The sequence below is a fragment of the Babylonia areolata genome, chromosome 3 (assembly GCF_041734735.1).
Source record: "Babylonia areolata isolate BAREFJ2019XMU chromosome 3, ASM4173473v1, whole genome shotgun sequence".
In the NCBI taxonomy this organism is placed as follows: domain Eukaryota; kingdom Metazoa; phylum Mollusca; class Gastropoda; order Neogastropoda; family Buccinidae; genus Babylonia; species Babylonia areolata.
Window position 1 is genome coordinate 52108773 of NC_134878.1, and position 12500 is coordinate 52121272.

Below are 12500 nucleotides of genomic sequence, written 5' to 3' on the forward strand. Positions count from 1 at the left end.
ATTATGTAATACTAGTAGTAAATTGTATAGTTCGATTATTAATTACAGACTACAAGAATGGGTGAGTTTAAACAACATAACAGGTGAACATCAAGCTGGTTTTAAGAAAGATTATTGTACTATTGATCATATATTTACATTGTTAGCTGCTGTTCAGAGACAATTTGCCAATAATCAAAAGTTATATGTTGCATTTGTGGATTTTGAAAAAGCATTTGATTCAATATCTAGGAAATTGTTGTGGCCAGTTTTGTTAAAAAATGGAATTAGAGGTAAACTGTATCGATGTATTAAAAGCATGTACAGAGAAGTGAAAGCTAGGATAAGAAGTGGAGCGAAATTATCAGATTTTGTTAATTGCACCAGAGGAGTAAAGCAAGGCGATATTTGTAGTCCTGTTTTATTTTCATTGTTTGTCAATGAGATTGCCCTCGAAATCATTGAAAACGGGCGACATGGGGTGACTTTTGATTTGATAGAGTTGTTTATGTTGCTTTTTGCCGATGATATGATTTTGTTATCAATATCAGTTATTGGTTTGCAAAGACAGTTGAATAGTTTGTATGAAGCCGCAATGAAACTAGAATTAAGAGTAAATATGGACAAAACAAATATAATTGTGTTTCGAAAGGGTGGGTATCTTAGTAGACATGAACAATGGTCTTATGGAAATGAAACAGTAAAAGTGGTAAATGTATACAAGTATCTTGGAATATTTTTTTCAACTAGACTTAGTTTTTCTTTTGCGTGCCAGGATTTAGTAAACAGAGCAAAGAGAGCTGTTTTGATTATACTTCGTGTTATGTACAAATTAGATTGTAGCTCATATACTATATTTATAAAGTTATTTGATTCTCAGGTACAGTCTATTTTACAATATGGTGCTGAAATATGGGCTTTTGAAAATGGTGCAGACATTGAAAGACTACACCTGTTTGCTATGAAACGTTTCTTGAATGTTGACAGGCGAACACCTAATGACTTTATTTATGGTGAACTTGGGAGATACCCGATATACCTAAATTCTTATGTAAAATGTATTAATTACTGGCTAAAATTAACTAGAATGGATAGTTATAGGTTACCATACAAAGCTTACAGGTCGCTGTATAATTTAGACAATAATGGTAAGAAGACTTGGGCTACAGGTATTAGAAAATGTTTGTGTTCCTATGGATTTGCCTATGTATGGGATAACCAGGGTGTTGAAAATGTAACAGGATTTATGAAATGTTTTAAACAAAGACTTGTTGACTGTAGATGGCAGAGCTGGCATGATCACGTACAGAACAGCAATAGATTTGCTGAATACAGGATGTTTAAAGTGACAAATAGTGTGGAACCATATATTGAAATTGCAATGAATAGATATGTTAAATGTGCTCTGACTAAATTAAGATTTGGCGTAACAGACATTGCCTGCCATAGGTTTAGATTTAGCGACAGAAGAGTAGATAAAGTACAGTGTCGTTTATGTCATGATTCAGAAGAAGATGAAATTCATTTTATGTTTTGCTGTCCTGTCTTTCACGACTTAAGGATAAAATATATTCAACCTAAGTTTTATAATAGCCCATGTCGCTTTAGATTTAATTTGCTTATGTCATCTAGAAATGAAATTGTCTTGCGTAATGTTGCGTTCTACATTTACTATGCCTTGAAACGATTACGTACGGCTGTAACTTAAATCATAGTATCAATTTGAATTTTCATGACAATAATTATGTTAAGATCAAATACTAGACACTGTGTTATTGTAATTTTGATTGTTTGTTTTGTGTATGATTTCCCCTTCAATTAGGGGCTTAGGCCTAAAATTGAATAAACATTTCGCATTCGCATTCGCATTCGCATTCTCTTCCGTTTGCCCTGGGGATTCCATTTCAGTGCCTGCCTGGTGATGTTACTGTCTGGCTTCCTCAGGGTGTGCCCAATCCATCTCCATCTTCTACGCCGGATCTCGTCTTCAGCTGGCAGCTGGTTGGTACGCTGCCACAGGTCTGCGTTGCTGATAGTGTCAGGCCAGCGTATCTGGAGGATCCTTCTCAGGCAGCTGTTGATGAAGGTCTGCACTTTCCTGATGGTGGTCTTTGTTGTCCTCCATGTTTCTGCTCCATACAGAAGAACTGACTTGACGTTGGAGTTGAACAGCCTGATCTTCGTGCTAATCGACAACACCTTGGAGCTCCAGATGTTCTTCGGTGACAGACTTTTTGGAAACATGGGTAGTAAGTGGCTTGCAGGTTTGTGGAGAAACGTTGCTGATGAACTCTATAATGGAAAAAAAATATGCAACGTGTGCGGACAGAGAGTCAAAACGATTTTTTTTTCTCTCTCTCTGTGTCCCTTTCTTGCTCTTCGACAGTTTCTGACATTTTGTGATGAAACTTGAGAACCATTGTGAAGTTCAACCGCGGTCGGTCACTGTTTTAACAACAACAACAGCAACAACAACAACAACATAAAGTACAAGAAAATGGTGTTCACACACACACAGATACACACACACACACACACACACACACACACACACATTCACAAGCATTCCCTCTCTTTCACCCACTACCTCTCTTCTTTCCGTCTAATAACACTTGTAGTGAATAGACGTTAAACTGAAGATCACACACACACACACACACACACACACACACACACACACACACACACACACACACACACACAAGACTCGCACGGCTATGAATCATTCATGGAATTGCCCCGAACCAATGCATTGATTGACATGGGCTGTCTGCCCCAGTGGCCTGACTTGACCTCCAGAATATGGCGGCCTGTCGCTGGTGATGGGCTTCGAACGGTCCCATCGGAGTCTTCTATGGATTCCATTGGAAGAAGGGGGGGAGGGCAATAACTGTGCTGCTGCTGCCCTAGATGTGGGTGGGTTGGGGTGAGAACGATGTGTGAGGTGGGGGTAGGGGGTGGGGGGTGTGGGGGGTGGGGTATAGATAAATACAGTACTGCTGGGTTTTCTGGCAATCTGAGTGATAATAAATCGATAGGATGAAACCACGTCAGCTCCGTTCCTGGGTATTCCCCACATCGTTTGTAACCCCCCACCCCCCACCCCCGCCCTCTCCTCTCCGACCCCCCCTTCCCCCCATCGTTTTTTTCTTTTTCTTTTTCTTTTTTTTTTTTGAATCATTGATTAGTCCCTGCTTTGCAAATACGGTCATACTTTCCTTTTATCGTTCCTTTTTTCGCCTTCTTCTGTCTATCTGTCTGTCAGTCCCTCGCTCTCCTCCTCCCCCCGCCCCCACCCTCTCCCATCTCTATCTTTTCTTCTTTATGTTGATTCCATGGGGTTTTTCCCCATGCGAGCATGAAAGGCGAAATGTCTGCTGACCTAATCTGAGCCGCAGAGAGTAAAGAGAGAGAGAGAGACAGACAGAGAGAGAGACAGACAGACAGACAGACAGACAGACAGACCGAGACACACAGAGAGAGAGAGACAGAGACAGAGACAGACAGACAGAGAGAGACAGACAGACAGAGAGAGATGGGGGGAGAGAGAGAGAGAACGAGCGAAATCGAACACTAACACGAATACGATTACGAGTACGGATACGAATAGCTTATGCAGCAAGCAAAAGGCCTTTGCCCATTGTGAAGGGGTGTCTACAAATAAGTATGAACAGAGAGAGAAATGACAATTTAAGGAGGGCCTCCCATATTATATATATATATATATATATATATATATATATATATATATATATATATATATATGAACTAGAAATGAAACAAAAGGTTTGACCTACATTCTTATCGAGAGAAAATAACTCATTTAGGCAAACCACAAGTGCGCGCGATGGGTAGAGACATGGGGTTAAACTACAATAGATGCGCAGGAACAGCTTGCCAGATAAAAAAAATCCCCCACAAAAAACTCTGTTCTCTTCTAGACATTTCTTTACCTTCACCTAGCCCATAGCCCAGTGGAGGGGCACCTGCAGATGATTTACCAGACCGGTTTTCTCCATCGCGGATTCCCTGTCTCTCACAGCTCTCTGGGAATCATGGAAATTCATGTCTGTCCCATTCTTTGTCAGACAACTCACACCGTGCTGTGTGTCTAGTTTTAAATGTCCAGTGGGTGTCTGACTGACCCAACCTTTAGCTTCCGTCGTCAGAATTGTGGTATTCTTTGTCAACATTCACGTCTTCAGTATAAGAGCCTTCCGCTTGCAATATTTTGATGATGGTAACTGGGGTGAAACGCTGTTAACGTCGTCTCTTTCGCCGTTCGTATGGAGAGAGTTAATGCAAATTAGGGAGAGAGAGAAACAGGAGAAAAATAAAAGTGCTCAGATGAGGCAAGGATAGGGTGGGGAAGGAGGTTGATTTTTGTCTATAATCACAGTTAAGGATTGACATCAAACACACAGACATGTATACCACACACACACACACACACACACACACACACACAAACACACACACGCACGCACACGCACACACTTACGCACATACACACTCGCGCGCGCACGTACGCGCACACACAAACACACACATACACACTTACGCACATACACACGCGCGCTCGCGCGCGCGCACACACACACACATACACACGCACGCACACGCACATACGCACGTACGCACGCACACACACACGTATGCACGCACGCACACATCCGAGGGGTCTGTGTAGAGGAGAAGAGAGGACTGGCCGTACTGAGTGAGTTAAAAATGTACATGTTTCGATTTGGTGAAAAACAACAACAAACAAAAAAAAAATCCCAAAAAACAAAAGTAAAACAACACCCAAATAGACTTACATGTCAACTGGTAAAGTTACAACAGAGAGTTTCAGTTTCAGTAGCTCAAGGAGGCGTCACTGCGTTTGGACAAATCCATATACGCTACACCACATCTGCCAAGCAGATGCCTGACCAGCAGCGTAACTCAACGCGCTTAGTCAGGCCTTGAAAAAAAAAAGAAAAAAAAGGTTTAATGAATAATAGATAAGCGTACATAAATAAGCAAATAAATAAATAAATAAATAAATATTTACAATGTAAAAAAGGTAGTAGTAACAATAATGATAATAAATAAATAAATAAATAAGACAACAATGATGATAAATAAGCAAATAAATGTAAAACATGAAGACACATTCACACATACACCCACACATGCATAACAGATATGCACCAAACATGCAGTTACAACAGAGAGGCAATGGGGGCTCTTCACTGAAATCTGAACTGTTCCAAACATAAGTTGCTTGTCACAGAAAATGTTTTCAATAAAAACAGGTGGAACTGCAGAATTAGTATTGAACGAGGTAAACTTGTTCTCAGCCAGCTGTTCAAATTCATAGATGATATGCACAGGGGGTAATTAGATTACAGTGTGTGTGTGTGTGTGTGTGTGTGTGTGTGTGTGAGAGAGAGAGAGAGAATGAATGAATGAATGAATGAATGAATGAATCTTTATTTTCCAACGGTGAAGATATTAGCACTTTGGCCGACTTACACATCTGCCGTTGTTCTAAGAGACACACAAATATGTACGCATATAAATGTAGTTATACTGAATACTTAATACATGTATAATGTACGAGTATAACACAGCGTCAAACTGAGAGACACAACATCGCTCACATCTGTACGGAACGGAAGCGAGTAACACACACACACACACACACACACACACAGAGGGAGAGAGAGAGAGAGAGATTCTGAACATGAATTCAGCATGCGATTTACGTTTATTTTGTGTGTGCGATGACCATTGAGAGAGAGAGACAGACAGACAGAGAGAGAGAGAATGAGAGATGGAGAGGGGGGGGGGATAAGACGACACAAGGGTGGGAGTGAGTTAGGGTGGAAGAGAGAGAGAGAGACAGAGAGAGAGAGAGAGAGAGTGTGTGTGTGTGTGTGTGTGTGTGCATGTGTGCGCGCGTATGTATGACTGTAATTGCGCGAGCGCGCGTTTGTGGTGTGTGTGTGTGTGTGTGTGTGCGCGCGCGCCCGCTCGTGTGTGTGTGTGTATGTGCGCGTGCTCGTGTGTGTGTGTGACTGTGTGTGTGTGCGCGCGCGCGGTGCGTGAGTCACGCTAGCAAATGACTACTTAAAGGAAGAGACCTAAACTACCAGCAAACAGTGGGTAATTAGGCCCAGAAAGGGAATGTGTGAACTTCCAATGACTGAGTCAGTCTCCCTGTAGTTTTGTGTATTTTTCTCCGTGTGTGTGTGGGGGTGGGGGTGGGGGGGGTGGGGGTGGGGGGTTGGCATGTGTGTGTTGTGTGTGTGTGTGTGTGTGTGTATGTATGTGTGTGTGAGTGTGCGTGTGTGTGTGTGTGTGTTTGTTTGAGAGTGTGTGTGTGCATGCGTGTGTGCTCGTATGTGCGCATGGGTCGACGTGAATCATCCTTTACAAATAATGCATTCCGCAATGATGTAATTGTTTCCATGGAACACGTAATTGCTTGTCAGCCACGGCTCCACCCCCCCCCCCCTCTCTCTCTCTCCTCTCTCTCTAGCCCCTCTCTCTCTCTCTGAACCACCTTTATGAATTATGCATTCCACGGTGTGGTTACAATTGTAAGCTGTGAGCCATACCTACGGCTTCGCTCCTTGCAGGGGGTGGGGGTGTGGGTGTGGATGGAGGGGTGAGTGGGGTGTGGGGGCTGGGGGTGTGTCAAGTCTTACCTGATTGCCTGACTCACTTTTCATCACCCCCTCCCCTCCTTTCCCCTCTCTACTTTGTTCTGTTATGGGTTGTACTGTATTGTATTGTATTATATTGTATTGTATTGTAGAGCTCTTGGATTGTATTGCTCTGTCATGGACTGTATTGTATCATTATTGTATTGTTTTGTATTGTATTGTGTTGCATTGTATCGTAGTGCTCTGCTTTGTATTGCATTATATTGTATTACTCTCTTTTTTGTCACAACAGATTTCTCTGTGATAAATTCGGGCTGCTCTCCCTTGGGACAGCGCGTCGCTGCACTGAGAGCACCACCCTTCTTTTCTGTCTTTTTCTTTTTCTTTTTTTATTTTTTCCTGCCTGCATTTTTTTTTTGTCTTGCCTATCGAAGTGGATTTTTTCTACAGAATTTTGCCAGGGAAAACCCTTTTGTTGCCGTGGGTTATATATTACGTGCACTAAATGCATGCTGCACACGGGACTTCGGTTTGTTTTCTCATCCGAATGAACAGCGTCCAGACCACCACTCAAGGTCTAGTGGATGGGGAGAAAATAATGGCGATTGAGCCGTGATTCGAACCAGCGCGCTTAGATTCTCTCGCTTCCAAGGCGGACGCGTTACCTCTAGGCCATCGCCGGACGCGTTACCTCTAGGCCATCACCGGACGCGTTACCTCTAGGCCATCGCCGGACGCGTTACCTCTAGGCCATCACCGGAAGCGTTACCTCTAGGCCATCACCGGACGCGTTACCTCTAGGCCATCGCCTGACGCGTTACCTCTAGGCAATCACCGGACGCGTTACCTCTAGGCCATCGCCGGACGCGTTACCTCTAGGCCATCACCGGACGCGTTACCTCTAGGCCATCGCCGGACGCGTTACCTCTAGGCCATCACTCCACTTTTGTTCTGTCACAACAAATTTCTTGGCGTGAATTGCGGGCTGCCCTCCTCGGGGAGAGCACGTGACTATAGTGAAGTGCCACTCATTTTCTTCTTTTCTTTGTTCTGCCCACAAGTGCATTTATCTCACAAACACAGCGGAATTTTTTTAACGGAATTTTGCCAGGGGCAACCCTTTTGTTGCCGTTGGTCCTTGCATGCTGCACACGAAGACTTCGGTTTATCGTCTCACCCGAATGATAACTATTAATGGAAACTTATATATATATATATATAATACATATGATTAAGTTTCACCTCTGAGATAAAAGAGTCACATTTTGTAAGATCTTACCAAACTAAGACAAACGGTGTCGTATTTACTGTGCGTTTATTTTAAATAAATACACCAGCATTGCAAGTTGATAATTAATATACATAGTTTTGAACGCCTGGGTGTTCCTATCATGAGACACGTTCCTGTTCTTGGTAGACACAGTTACAATTTCATTGTATCGGAAGTTCGTGTGCAAGAAAAAACAGTGCTGTAAAATGTAAACGTTTCTCCAGTGAAAGAGATCGTGTTTTGTAACTGGAAGGCTTTTTTGTTGTTGTTTATTTTGTTTTATTATTTCATTTTAATGAAACAAACTGCCTCATGTGGCAGAAAGGTCTATAACTGGGAGTTTTTAAATGCGACAAATTGTGTTTTCTATGACTGAAAGTTTGTAAATAACTTCATGTTTGTAAATAACTGTATGTAGACGTTTGTAGACAGGGCAAATCGCATGGTATTATTGGTGTGCTTCAAATAAATGATGTTGTAGTTGTTGTTCTTGTTATCTCTCCAGTAAGCTTTTCAGTAGTGAATAGTGACTGGTTTAACCCTTTCACCGCCAAGCTCGCATTTATGCACAGGCGTGGTAGAGGACCCATGTCACTGAAAGGTGAACATTCACTGGTCTGTTATCCATGAACCTACTGCTCTTAATGTTCGGTGGTAGGATAGGCCATATTTTCTACACATCGCAGAGGGAATCCCCAGCTATATCTCAGCCACTGTCTTTTCTGTGTTTATACCACACGGGAATTTTGTACTCTAAATTGACTGGCGGTGAAAGACTTAAAGAAGTGTAGTCTTTAGTTGTTGTAGTTGCTTTTCTTATTATTTGTCTCTTCAGTAAGCTTTTCATTCAGTGGTAGATACTGACTGGTTTGAAGAAGTGCAGTCTTTTTTTTTTTTTTTGCTGTTGTTGTTGCTTAATTTGATGCATCAGCCAGACTTCAAAACTTCAACAACAACAACATCTACGACGACAAAGCCATCAACGACAACAGCAATGAATTCTCTGTCTCTGTCTCTCTGTCTCTGTCTCTCTTCATGTTCTGTTTTCTGCGGTCTCCTCTTTTCAGATCGTAACTCCTTAAGCATCTCTCATGCAGAGAAAATTGTTGTTGCATTGGCAATACGTGGGTGGTACTTTTTGTATTTTCTTGCACAGTCGCTGTGACTAATCTCTCTCCTTCCATCCCATGCACCCCCCCCACCACCGCCACTCCCCCCTCCGCCGCCCCCTCCCCCCCCTCTCTCTTTCAGTACTGCTTCACACATACACATGTCACACGACAGCACGTCAAGAATGCACTCACAACCAGCCCGTGCAAGATTATTGATTGGTCTTGGAATGTTGATTGCGACGATTGCTACTGGAGAAAACGTGATGAGACCTCTGTGTGTGTGTGTGTGTGTGTGTGTGTGTGTGTGTGTGTGTGAGAGAGAGAGAGAGAGAGAGAGAGGGAAAGTGCGCGCGCTCCAACTCTTCCCCCCCCCTCTCTCTTTCTGGCTCTTGTCACCCCTCCGTTATTAAGTAAAACTTCTCCTCTTTTCTCTCTCTCTCATTGGCCATTGGTCTCTTTCACTCACACCTGTCTGTTTCTCTCTGCTTGGGTGTGTAGTTCAAATCCCTGGCCGTAATAGCCCCTTTCGTCCATGCATTTGAATGTATCTTGTCTGTACCCCAAAATGTATTTCAATATGCACTACACACACACACACACACACACATATATATATATATATATATATATATAGAGAGAGAGAGAGAGAGAGAGAGACAGAGAGAGAGAGAGAGGTGTGTGTGTGTGTGTGTGTGTGTGTGTGTGTGTGTGTGTGTGTGTGTGTGTGTGTGTGTGTGTGTGTGTGTGTTCCTTTTATTACTTTTATTATGATTATGAGAACGTTTGTTATCATTCGAACTTAAAAAAAAAAATTTCTCTGTTTCTTTTTATCATGATATTCTTTTAAAAATTTTTTTATCATCATTATTGGTGTTGTTATGATACCATCATTGTTGTTGTCGCTGTTGTTGTTGATGTTGCTGCTGTTGGAACACGGACAGATCAGAAGACTAGCCAGCACCTAAAACCTCTATCTTTGAGTAATAACGTTTTTGAGTCTTTTGAATCCCTTTCGCTCTCTCGCCCCTCCCCCTTCCCCTCTCTCCTTCCCCCCCCTACCCCCTCCCCCCCCCCCCCCCCCCACCCCTCCTACCCTTCTCTCTCTCCCTCCCACGCAATGAAACGATTGTCGATCAAAGATTCTGTCTTCGATAATGTCTCTTGAAGCAATCTCCCTCTCTCTCTCTCTCTCTCCCCTCTTGCTGCCTGTCTCTCTGTATTCTCTCTCCAAGAAAAAGAAATGTACTTTGGTTTGTCTCCAGCGTTGTCTCTTGTCTTTTAAACGAACTCTGTTAATTCTGGCTGTCTGTTTGTCTCTCTGTTATCATCCGAAAAAATTGCTTTGTTTTCTCGTGTGTGCGTGCGCGCGTGTGTGTCTTTGTGTGTTGACTCACCTGTATAAGCAAAGTGAGTCTATGTTATAACCCGGTGCTCGGTTGTCTGTGTGGGTGTGTGTCTGTATGCATGTCTGCGTGTCCGTGGTAAACTTTAACATTGCCATTTTCTCTGGAAATACTGTGTCTGCCAATACCTTCTTCTTCTTGTTCTTCTTCTTCAGCGTTTCCAGACCATGTTCAGACGGTCAGTCCAGAGTAGGTTACGGAAGTCCGCAGTCCGCTGGAGCTCTGTCGCCCTTCCCCACAACTTGTCCTGGAGCGCTGCGGGACTGGGCCAGATCTGGCGCCTCAGCTCTTTGTGTAGAGGGCAGTGTTGCAGGACATGGGCTGGAGTTTGAGGAGCGGTGTCACACGGACATTGGTCTGTGTGGGGAATTTTCAGTTTGTAGAGATGGGAGAGGAGCTGGCAGTGGCCTGTGCGCAGTCTGAGGATGATGATGACTTGCTGAGCTAGAACCAGTTGATGGATGCTGTCCTCCTCTGGTCCCAGATGTAGCCGTTCTCGCCAGCTGTTTCTGAAGTGGCTGCGTAGGATGGTCTTTGCCTCCCCAAAGCTAAGGGGGTGGGAAGATTGGGTGAGCCTGCTTCCTACATTGGAGTACTGTCTGCCAATACCAAATCTGGATTAAACATAGTAGGAAAAAAATTGTCGCAGTCATACCGATACTAGGTTGTAAGTCTTCAGATTTAAGCCGTATTTCCGAATCATTAACGGTTCATTTCGCTGAGGGTCGATCCGGATCCAAAACCGCCATGTTATCACTTCCCAGTTGCCGGAACGTAGGATAGGTTTGGTAAGAATACGGCATGACATCGTTTTGGTTGTTCACAATCAAAGGAAAAGAAATGCAAATTATGGACAGAAGACATACAATGACACGAACTACACCATCAACGTGTTTACTGCATATGGATACTGGAATGAACATAAAAAAAAGAAAAAGAAAAAAAAAGAATGGATCATTCCATTCAGTTTCGGTCAGCCTGTTGTAGACTGGTTTGTGCAGATATATATTGCAGGGTGCCTGAGGCGATGTCAACGCCATCACCTTTACTACTGAATTAAAAGAATTTCTTAAATAATCAAGATAAAAAAAACACACCCCAAAACTCATGAATCAAATGGTGTTATTACCTCGAATACACTAAATTACTTATCGCGCTAAAAACAACAACACAGCTTTAGATATTAGATTTGGTCGAGTGACGTGAGATGCACTGTAGCGTTGTGGATAAGACTGCTTGCTTCCGAACATAACATCCTTGGTTCGATCCCGCTAGCACGCCTGCTTTTTTGACTCACTTGTGTAAACAAAGTGAGTCTATCTTTTAACCCGGTGTTCGGTTGTCTCTCTCTCTCTCTCTCTCTCTCTCTCTCTCTCTGTGTGTGTGTGTGTGTGTGTCTGTGTGTCCGTGGTAAACTTTAACATTGACATTTACTCTGTAAATACTTTGTCAGTTGACACCAAATTAGGCATAAAAATAGGACAAATTCAGTTCTTTCCAGTCATTTTGTTTAAAACAATATTGCACCTCTGGGATGGGCACAAAAAATAAAAAATGAAGCCTAATTATATGCAAACTGCATTTACTGTTATATTTATATTTTTTGTATTCTCTAAACTTGGCACTTTGATCTGATATTCTGACCCAACAACAAGAGTAGTCATTAATATCATTTTTTGTTCAAACAGGAACTTCTCTTGCTAAGCATGGAAGTTTTATTTATTTTGCAAACGTTTTGGTGCAGATAGTAAAAAAGGGAAATTACTCTGTAACTGATGCTAGGGGACTTAATTTGCTTTAAACTGATCTTTCTCATCTTAAACATTACATTTTGAAATTATACTCAATACATAAAAAGCTTGGATTTTTTTTTTTAAGTGTATCACAAGTGAGTCTTGAAGGCCTTGCCTCTCCTGTTTGTTTTTTCCCCCAAAGCTTATTGATATTTAATATAGAACCCATTTTAACGATATTTTAAACTCTCTTCCCCACCCCCCTCATGATTCCTATACAGGATAAAGCGTGTATCACACGCGAGTCTAGAAGGCCTTGCTTTCAATCTTTGTCCAGAGAGGGCCGAATG